Below are 10,979 nucleotides of genomic sequence, written 5' to 3' on the forward strand. Positions count from 1 at the left end.
TCCCGACTTGATCGTGACTCTTGGACTTGGTCCCCTTATTCCACAGGTACTCTCGTCCGGAAATCCATTGTTGTTGCATTGCTGGTGTTGGTCTTCCTTGCAGAATTCCCCTATCACGACTTCTGTGCTCTCTGGGGAACTTAGGTGCACTTTGCACCCACTTTTCAGGGTCTTGGGGTGGGCTATTTTTCTAACCCTCACTGTTTTCTTACAGTCCCAGCAACCCTCTACAAGGTCACATAGGTTTGGGGTCCATTCGTGGTTCGCATTCCACTTTTGGAGTATATGGTTTGTGTTGCCCCTATGCCTATGTGCTCTCATTGCAATCTATTGTGACTGTACATTGCTTGCATTGCTTTCTATTGCTATTACTGCATATTTTTGGTATTGTGACATATATCTTGTGTATATTTGCTATCCTCATACTGAAGGAACTCACTGAGATACTTTTGGCATATTGTCATAAAAATAAAGTACCTTTATTTTTAGTGTATCTGTGTATTGTGTTTTCTTATGATATTGTGCACATGACACCAGTGGTATAGTAGGAGCTTTACACGTCTCCTAGTTCAGCCTAAGCTGCTCTGCTAAGCTACCTTTTCTATCAGCCTAAGCTGCTAGACACCTCTTCTACACTAATAAGGGATAACTGGACCTGGTGCAGAGTGTAAGTACCCCTTGGTACCACTACAAACCAGGCCAGCCTCCTACAGTGGGACATCTTCTGACCAAAGGAGAAGTTCCTGGCACCTTCCATTGTTGCAGAATCTTCAGCTTCTTCCACCCGGAGGCAGCACTTTTGCACCTTCATCTGGGGTTTAGTGGGCTCATGTCCCCCCTGGACACTTGCGTGACTCTTGGACTTGGTGCCCTTCCTTTACAGGTCCTCAGGTCCAGGAATCCGTCTTCAGTGTTTTGCAGTCAGTTGTTGTCCTTGCAGAATCCCCTATCTCGACTTCGCTGTCTTTCTGGGGTAGTAGGGTAACTTTACTCCTACTTTTCATGGTCTTGGGGTGGGGTATCTTGGACACCCTTAGTGTTTTCTTACAGTCCCAGCGACCCTCTACACACTACACTAGGCCTGGGGTCCATTCGCGGTTCGCATTCCACTTTTGGAGTATATGGTTTGTGTTGTCCCTAGGCCTATTTCTCCCTATCGCATTCTATTGTGATTCCACATTGTTTGCACTACTTTTCTGTTACTTACCTGATTTTGGTTTGTGTGCATATAATTTGTGTATATTACTTACCTCCTAAAGGAGTATGGGCCAGTTGTAGGAAAGTCCCAAATTGCGACTTGCAATTTGCGAGTCCCTGCGACCCGCAAATTGCAAGTCGCAATTTGGGATGCAGAAAGGTGTCTCAGACACCTTCTGCGAGTTGCTATGGGGTCGCAATGACCCACCTCATTAATATTAATGAGGTGGGTCGCAATTTGCGACCCCATAGCGACTCAGGGCACTCACGGAGATGGAGGCCTGCTGGGAACAGCAGACCTCCATGTCCGTGACTGCTTTTAAATAAAGCAGTTTTTTTTTTCAAAGTGCAACCCGTTTTCCTTAAAGGAAAACGAGCTGCACTTTGAAAAATAAACCGAAACCTTTTGTTTCGGTATTTTTCAGGGCAGGTAGTGGTCCATTGGACCACTGCCTGCTTTGAAAAATTATTTTTTGGTCCAGTCACAAAGGGGAAGGGGTCCCATGGGGACCCCTTCCCGTTTGCGACTGGGTTACTATCCACTTCAAGTGGATGGCAACTGCAAGTCCATTTGCATACCATTGCGACTCGCAAATAGGAATGGAACACCCCTTCCTATTTGCGACTCGGAAATGCATTTTGCAAGTCGGTTCCGACTCGCATAATGCATTTCTACATAGCAAAGACGCGAGTCGCAAAGTCTTTACTACATCTGGCCCTATATCCTCTAAGATACTTTTGGCATATTGTCACTAAAATAAAGTATCTTTATTTTTAGTAATCCTGAGTATTGTGTTTTCTTATGATATAGTGCTATAGATATAAGTGGTATAGTAGGAGCTTTGCATGTCTCCTAGTCCAGTCTAAGCTGCTCTGCTATATCTACCTCTATCAGCCTAAGCTGCTAGAACACTTCTATTCTACTAATAAGGGATAACTGGCCCTGGCATAAGGTGTAAGTACCACAAGGTACACACTATAAGCCAGGCCAGCCTCCTACACCACTTAGCCGTCCGACTCCTCACCATCAGCGATTGGCTCACTGGGGGATGGGACGATCCAACTTATCATCTTGAATTATCTATAGTGGGATTCCCACACCTTCTAAACATGCTGTATGGAATCCCGATCCCCAAAACCATGCCCAAAGTTACTAGCCAGGTCTTACGTAATTGGCTGGTAGCTCAGAAACTGACAGGATGGTGGGGCCGAATCACACGACTTACCTCTTATGGCACAGACAGTGGCTACGGGAGGTTGCCAGTTTAGAAGGCTTCTCGAGATGGGACAGCATACGCATAACAACGATAGGAGACATCTTGGAAGAGACACACATGATATCCTTTCAGCAGCGTCAAGAAACATATGCCTTGGACCACACAAAATTTGGTCTGGCTTGTAGTGGGTACCAGAGGTACTTAGACCTTGTGCCAGGTCCAGTTATCCCTTATTAGTGTAGAAGAGGTGTTTCTAGCAGCTTAGGCTGGTAGAAGGTAGCTATAGCAGAGCAGCTTAGGCTGAACTAGGAGACATGCAAAGCTCCTACTATACCACTGGTGTCATATGCACAATATCATAAGAAAACACAATACACAGATATACTAAAAATAAAGGTACCTTATTTTTATGACAATATGCTAAAAGTATCTCAGTGAGTACCCTCAGTATGAGGATGCCAAATATGCATAAGATATATTTCCACAATACCAACATTATGCAATAATAGCAAAAAGAAGTAATGCAAGCAGTGTAAAGTTACAATAGATTGCAATAGGAGCACATAGGTATAGGGGCAACACAAACCATATACTCCAAAAGTGGAATGCGAACCACAAATGGACCCCAAACCTATGTGACCTTGTAGAGGGTCACTGGGACTGTAAGAAAACAGTGAGGGTTAGAAAAATAGCCCACCCCAAGACCCTGTAAGGTAGGTGTAAAGTGCACCTACAACCCCCAGAGAGCACAGAAGTCGTGATAGGGGGATTCTGCAAGGAAAACCAACACCAGCAATGCAACAACAGTGGATTTCCGGACCTGAGTACCTGTAAGACAAGGGGACCAAGTCCAAGAGTCGCGACAGTGTCGGGAGTGGGCAGGAGCCCAGGAAATGCCAGCTTAGGGTGCAAGGAAGCTGCCACCGGATGGAAGAAGCTTGGTGTTTTGCAAGAACGAAGAGGACTAGGAACTTCCCCTTTGGAGGATGGATGTCCCACGTCGTGAAGAAGACCGCAAACAAGCCTTGCTAGCTGCAAGGGTCACGTTAGAGTTTTTGGATGCTGCTGTGGCCCAGGAGGGACCAGGATGTCGCCACTTGGATGAGGAGACAGAGGGGGCGCCCAGCAAGTCAGGGAGCCCTCACAGAAGCAGGCAACACCCGCAGAATTACCGGATCAGGCACTTAGAAGAGGAGTGAACCGGAGTCCACCCGAAGTCAGAAAAGGGAGTCCCACGACGCCGGAGGACAACTGAGAAGGTTGTGCACTGCAGGTTAGAGTGTCGGGACCCAGGCTTGGCTGTGCACGAAAGAAATCCTGTAAGAGTGCACAGGAGCCGGAGCAGCTGAAGAGTCACTGGACTGTGGGAGTCACTTGGACAGAGTTGCTGAGTTCCAGGGACCACGCTTGTGGTGCTGAGAGGGGACCCAGAGGACCGGTGATGCAGTCTTTTGTTGCCTGCGGTTGCAGGGGGAAGATTCCTTCGACCCACGGGAGATTTCTTCAGAGCTCCTGGTGCAAGAAGGAGGCAGGCTACCCCCAGAGCATGCACCACCAGGAAACAGTCGAGAAAGCCGGCAGGATGAAGCGATACAAGGTTGCAGTAGTTGTCTTTGCTACTTTGTTGCTGTTTTGCAGGCGTCCTGAGCAGTCAGCAGTCGATCCTTTGGCAGAAGGTGAAGAGGGAGATGCAAAGGAACTCTGGTGAGCTCTTGCATTCGGTATCTGAAGAATTCCCCAAAGCAGAGACCCTAAATAGCCAGAAAAGGAGGTTTGGCTACCTAGAAAGGAGGATAGGCTAGTAAGAAAGGTAAGAGCCTATCAGAAGGAGTCTTTGACGTCACCTGATGGCACTGGCCACTCAGAGCAGTCCAGTGTGCCAGCAACACCTCTGTTTCCAAGATGGCAGAGGTCTGGGGCACACTGGAGGAGCTCTGGGCACCTCCCAGGGGAGGTGCAGGTCAGGGGAGTGGTCACTCCCCTTTCCTTTGTCCAGTTCCGCGCCAGAGCAGGGCTGAGGGATCCCTAAGCCGGTGTAGACTGGCTTATGCAGAGATGGGCACCATCTGTGCCCATCAAAGCATTTCCAGAGGCTGGGGGAGCCTATTCCTCCCCAGCCTCCACACCTATTTCCAAAGGGAGAGGGTGTTACAACCTCTCTCAGAGGAAATCCTTTGTTCTGCCTTCCTGGGCCAGGGCTTCCTGGAAACCAGGAGGGCAGAAACCTGTCTGAGGGGTTGGCAGCAGCAGCAGCTGCAATGGAGACCCCGGAAAGGCAGTTTGGCAGTACCCGGGTTCTGTGCTAGAGACCCGCGGGATCATGGAATTGTCTCCCCAATGCCAGAATGGCATTGGGGTGACAATTCCATGATCTTCGACATGTTACATGGCCATGTTCAGAGTTACCATTGTGACGCTGTACATAGGTAGTGACCTATGTACAGTGCACGCGTGTAATGGTGTCCCCGCACTTACAAAGTCCGGGGAATTTGCCCTGAACGATGTGGGGGCACCTTGGCTAGTGCCAGGGTGCCCACACACTAAGTAACTTAGCACCCAACCTTTACCAGGTAAAGGTTAGACATATAGGTGACTTATAAGTTACTTATGTGCAGTGGTAAATGGCTGTGAAATAATGTGGACGTTATTTCACTCAGGCTTCAGTGGTAGGCCTGTGTAAAAATAGTCAGATCTCCCTATGGGTGGCAAAATAAATGCTGCAGCCCATAGGGATCTCCTGGAACCCCAATACCCTGGGTACCTCAGTACCATATACTAGGGAATTATAAGGGTGTTGCAGTATGCCAATGTGAATTGGTGAAATTGGTCACTAGCCTGTTAATTTGCAATTTGGAAAGCAGAGAGAGCATAACCACTGAGGTTCTGGTTAGCAGAGCCTCAGTGAGACAGTTAGGCATCACACAGGGAACACATACAGGGCACACTTATGAGCACTGGGGTCCTGGCTAGCAGGGTCCCAGTGACACATAACAAACATACTGACAACATAGGGTTTTCACTATGAGCACTGGGCCCTGGCTAGCAGGATCCCAGTGAGACAGTGAAAACACCCTGACATATACTCACAAACAGGCCAAAAGTGGGGTAACAAGGCTAGAAAGAGGCTACTTTCTCACACTACTTGACCCCAGCAACGCTTTTCCTGGCCATGGTTAGACCGGAATCTCGTTGTAACAGGTGCACCTATTCACCAGCAGATTTCTTTCATGTGGTGTGGTCCTTTCCTACGATTCAACAGTACTGGGCGCAAATCCTAAACAAACTCTCAGTCCTGCTAGACCTCGAAATGGTCTCCAAGATGGCCCTGCTGGGAGTGATGGATGGCGTTGGAAATTCTCAAGCAATCCGAACACTTGTGGGCACAGCCCTACTAATTGCAAAAAGGGACATTGCTGCATTGCTGGACTCTGGACATCTAAGACTCCGCCTTCGGTGCAACTATGGAAGAGGGGAATGGACTGGTGTGCCTAAATGGAAATACCTGTTTATCTGGCAAGGGGATGCGAGGGTAAATACCGTAAGATCTGGGACATGTGGCTGGGTCTTGCATGAACACAATCACTAATTGTCTGATTTATGATCTAGACCTGCTCATCTGTATACTTGCACAGAATTTGAACGTGAGAATTTGGGATCAGTCTTCCGAAACGTGACATTGTTATTGAAACAAATAAATAAAAAGTTAGTTATAAAAGAAAAATTAAAAAAATTCTGCCTACCCTGGCTCTGGAGGGTAATGCATATTGCTTGGTCAATACCTGTCGCTCAGCAGTATCAACGGGCACCCCCCAACTGATGGTAGTCTTGTAGGTGAACACCTATTAGTTTGCAAATTGCTTAGAGGGATTTGGTTATCCCTACCACCAGAACCATGATACTCAGTCCTTTGGGATTTCAACAGGGTGTTACATCTGTTTTTATCTTGACCAAGTAATCGCTATCTTTCCAGGAAAGAAATTGTAGGAGGCTGGACTGGCTTGTAGTGAGTACCAAGGGGTACTTGCACCTTGCACCAGGCCCAGTTATCCCTTATTAGTGTATAGGGTGTCTAGCAGCTTAGGCTGATAGATAATGGTAGCTTAGCAGAGCAGCTTAGGCTGAACTAGGAGACGTGTGAAGCTACTACAGTACCACTTAGTGTCATATGCACAATATCATAAGAAAACACAATACACAGTTATACTAAAAATAAAGGTACTTTATTTTTATGACAATATGCCAAAGTATCTTAGAGTGTACCCTCAGTGAGAGGATAGGAAATATACACAAGATATATATACACAATAGCAAAAATATGCAGTATAGTCTTAGAAAACAGTGCAAACAATGTATAGTTACAATAGGATGCAATGGGGAAACATAGGGATAGGGGCAACACAAACCATATACTCCAAAAGTGGAATGCGAACCACGAATGGACCCCAAACCTATGTGACCTTGTAGAGGGTCACTGGGACTATTAGAAAATAGTGAGAGTTAGAAAAATAACCCTCCCCAAGACCCTGAAAAGTGAGTGCAAAGTGCACTAAAGTTCCCCTAAGGACAAAGAAGTCGTGTTAGAGGAATAATGCAGGAAAGACACAAACCAACAATGCAACAACTGTGGATTTCCAATCTAGGGTACCTGTGGAACAAGGGGACCAAGTCCAAAAGTCACAAGCAAGTCGGAGATGGGCAAATGCCCAGGAAATGCCAGCTGCGGGTGCAAAGAAGCTTCTACTGGACAGAAGAAGCTGAGGTTTCTGCAGGAACGAAAAGGGCTAGAGACTTCCCCTTTGGTGGACGGATCCCTCTCGCCGTGGAGAGTCGTGCAGAAGTGTTTTCCCGCCGAAAGAACGCCAACAAGCCTTGCTAGCTGCAAATCGTGCGGTTAGCGTTTTTGGACGCTGCTGAGGCCCAGGAGAGACCAGGAGAGAGAGGGGACGTCGAGCAAGACAAGGAGCCCTCTCTGAAGCAGGTAGCACCCGGAGAAGTGCCAGAAACAGGCACTACGAGGATGCGTGAAACGGTGCTCACCCGAAGCCGCACAAAGGAGTCCCATGTCGCCGGAGACCAACTTAGAAAGTCGTGCAATGCAGGTTAGAGTGCCGTGGACCCAGGCTTGGCTGTGCACAAAGGATTTCCGCCGGAAGTGCACAGGGGCCGGAGTAGCTGCAAAAGTCGCGGTTCCCAGCAATGCAGCCCAGCGAGGTGAGGCAAGGACTTACCTCCACCAAACTTGGACTGAAGAGTCACTGGACTGTGGCGGTCACTTGGACAGAGTCGCTGGATTCGAGGGACCTCGCTCGTCGTGAGGAGACCCAAGGGACCGGTAATGCAGCTTTTTGGTGCCTGCGGTTGCAGGGGGAAGATTCCGTCGACCCACGTGAGATTTCTTCGGAGCTTCTGGTGCAGAGGAGAGGCAGACTACCCCCACAGCATGCACAAGCAGGAAAACAGTTGAGAAGGCGGCAGGATCAGCGTAACAGAGTAGCAGTAGTCGTCTTTGCTACTATGTTGCAGGTTTGCAGACTTCCAGCGCGGTCAGCAGTCGATTCCTTGGCAGAAGGTGAAGAGAGAGATGCAGAGGAACTCGGAGGAGCTCTTGCATTCGTTATCTAAAGTTTCCCCAGAGACAGAGACCCTAAATAGCCACAAAAGAGGGTTTGGCTACCTAGGAGAGAGGATAGGCTACTAACACCTGAAGGAGCCTATCAGAAGGAGTCTCTGACGTCACCTGGTGGCACTGGCCACTCAGAGCAGTCCAGTGTGCCAGCAGCACCTCTGTTTCCAAGATGGCAGAGGTCTGGAGCACACTGGAGGAGCTCTGGACACCTTCCAGGGGAGGTGCAGGTCAGGGGAGTGGTCACTCCCCTTTCCTTTGTCCAGTTTCGCGCCAGAGCAGGGCTAAGGGGTCCCCTGAACCGGTGTAGACTGGCTTATGCAGAATTGGGCACATCTGTGCCCAAGAAAGCATTTCCAGAGGCTGGGGGAGGCTACTCCTCCCCTGCCTTCACACCATTTTCCAAAGGGAGAGGGTGTAACACCCTCTCTCAGAGGAAGTCCTTTGTTCTGCCATCCTGGGCCAGGCCTGGCTGGACCCCAGGAGGGCAGATGCCTGTCTGAGGGGTTGGCAGCAGCAGCAGCTGCAGTGAAACCCCAGGAAGGGCAGTTTGGCAGTACCAGGGTCTGTGCTACAGACCACTGGGATCATGGGATTGTGCCAACTATGCCAGGATGGTATAGAGGGGGCAATTCCATGATCATAGACATGTTACATGGCTATATTCGGAGTTACCATTGTGAAGCTACATATAGGTAGTGACCTATATGTAGTGCACGCGTGTAATGGTGTCCCCGCACTCACAAAGTTCAGGGAATTGGCTCTGAACAATGTGGGGGCACCTTGGCTAGTGCCAGGGTGCCCTCACACTAAGTAACTTTGCACCTAACCTTTACCAGGTAAAGGTTAGACATATAGGTGACTTATAAGTTACTTAAGTGCAGTGTAAAATGGCTGTGAAATAACGTGGACGTTATTTCACTCAGGCTGCAGTGGCAGGCCTGTGTAAGAATTGTCAGAGCTCCCTATGGGTGGCAAAAGAAATGCTGCAGCCCATAGGGATCTCCTGGAACCCCAATACCCTGGGTACCTCAGTACCATATACTAGGGAATTATAAGGGTGTTCCAGTAAGCCAATGTAAATTGGTAAAAATGGTCACTAGCCTGTTAGTGACAATTTGGAAAGAAATGAGAGAGCATAACCACTGAGGTTCTGATTAGCAGAGCCTCAGTGAGACAGTTAGTCACTACACAGGTAACACATTCAGGCACACTTATGAGCACTGGGGCCCTGGGTTACCAGGGTCCCAGTGACACATACAACTAAAACAACATATATACAGTGAAAAATGGGGGTAACATGCCAGGCAAGATGGTACTTTCCTACAGAAATGTCAGCAAAATTGGTGACCTTTCTCTGCTTTGTTTCCTATAGGCGAGTTTCTGATGTCAGGGCCTTATATATCATGGGAAGAACCTTCACTCCAGAAGGGATTACTTTCCATATATCCAGGAGAACTAAATGTGACTCCAGAGTTGTCACCTATCCGGCCTTCACAGATTCTCACAAGCTCTCAGTGGTTCGGTGTCTGAACGCTTACAAGGCTATGACTGAAGATTTCCGGCCACCAAGTGAATGTGAGCTCCTTATTAGTGTTAAAAATCCACAAAAAGTAGTGTCTTCTCCTACTATTGCTCAGTGTGTTAGATGGGCTCTGCAAGAAGCTGGTATCAATACGAAGGCGTTTGGAGCTCATTCTACCAGAGGGGCTATGGCTTCTAAAGCTTTTGCCCTTTGGACACGTTTGGAAGACACCCTCAATGCCTCAGGCTGGCCTACTGATTCTACCTTTAAGAGTTTCTATTTCAAACCAGTCTCCTTGATTGTGGCTCTTGTGGTAGGTTAGCTTTAAACTAGCATATTCCTTACCTCCTGACATAGAATGAAAAATGTCCTTGCTATTTTAACGGAAGTTTCGATTCTTTTAAGAATACAGAGGCCAGTATTAGCCCACCCAGAGCTTGATTGCCTTCGCCCCACCCTTCGGAGGGATTGACTTCTGACGTTATGAGTGGGTATTTTCTATTACTCCCTAATGTGGTTTGCAATGGAGAGGTGGTTTATTATAATGGTGACTGTTCAGAATTCTGTGTTCTGAATTGGAAGCCTGTTGTGTTTTCCTTTCATTACTTTCTGGACGGTTAATAGTTATATGTTTGTTTCAGGATTGGAGTCTTCCAAACAAGAGTACATCATTCTCTGCTTTTGTCGCAGGAAGAAAGAAGAGCCTGGACAGTCTACAAGGGAATATGATGCATGGCCTGCTTAAGGATTGGTTGGACTGAAATTCCTTTTTCTTAATGGTCCATGGAAAATGTAGTTTGTTATTGTGTTGTTAATATGGCTGCTACAGAATAAATGGAAGGAAGGATGGCATAATCCTCACCTTGGTATTCCTAATAGAGCTTAAACTTAGTTACAACAGCTAAGAATTTTTTCATTTGCAGCATAGGGCATACAAATAATACACGATTCAGATCCTGAATGTAAAGGTGGCAAAACTCACAAATGCTCTCCATTTTTGGGACTTTATCCAAAATGCCAGTAATCAGACAAATGAGGGTCAAATCCATTCTCATTAAAAGAATCAGTCTGTTTACCCACTGAAGAAGGTTCCATGTTAGATAAGGCTGAGGTTTGTTTCCCTGAGTACTATCCTGGACCACCAGGTTTCGCATGTTAGACTGGCACAAAGCAGGGACTCTGGCCACATTTATTGTATAGAGAGAATTGTTTTTATATAACTCTTTAGCAGAGACTTGAAAGAAGACACTCTTTTCTTTCTAAAGACAAAAAATTTCAAACTCAAAGCTGCAGAAATGATTCACTCCTCTCCATCTAAGATTCAGTTGCCTCACCTCATAACTGCCACCAAAGCAAATATAATATAAGAAGAACATAACCCAAACTCCAAGTGAAAGGCATGCAAGGCTGCAAGTAT

The 10,979-nt window shown here is 47.4% G+C and overlaps 1 protein-coding gene across 4 annotated transcripts in view; it reads left to right on the top strand.

The window, feature by feature from the left end:
• Positions 1 to 10,417, top strand: part of PAQR3 (progestin and adipoQ receptor family member 3) — a 906,524-nt gene extending 896,107 nt beyond the window's left edge. For all 4 annotated transcript variants that reach the window (XM_069236804.1, XM_069236806.1, XM_069236805.1 and 1 more), the window contains one exon: positions 10,204 to 10,417. The gene's annotated coding sequence lies outside the window, so the exon portion shown is untranslated. The remainder of the gene's footprint in view (positions 1 to 10,203) is intronic.
• The last annotated feature ends 562 nt before the right edge of the window (positions 10,418 to 10,979 follow it).

Source organism: Pleurodeles waltl, chromosome 1_2 (assembly GCF_031143425.1).
Source record: "Pleurodeles waltl isolate 20211129_DDA chromosome 1_2, aPleWal1.hap1.20221129, whole genome shotgun sequence".
In the NCBI taxonomy this organism is placed as follows: domain Eukaryota; kingdom Metazoa; phylum Chordata; class Amphibia; order Caudata; family Salamandridae; genus Pleurodeles; species Pleurodeles waltl.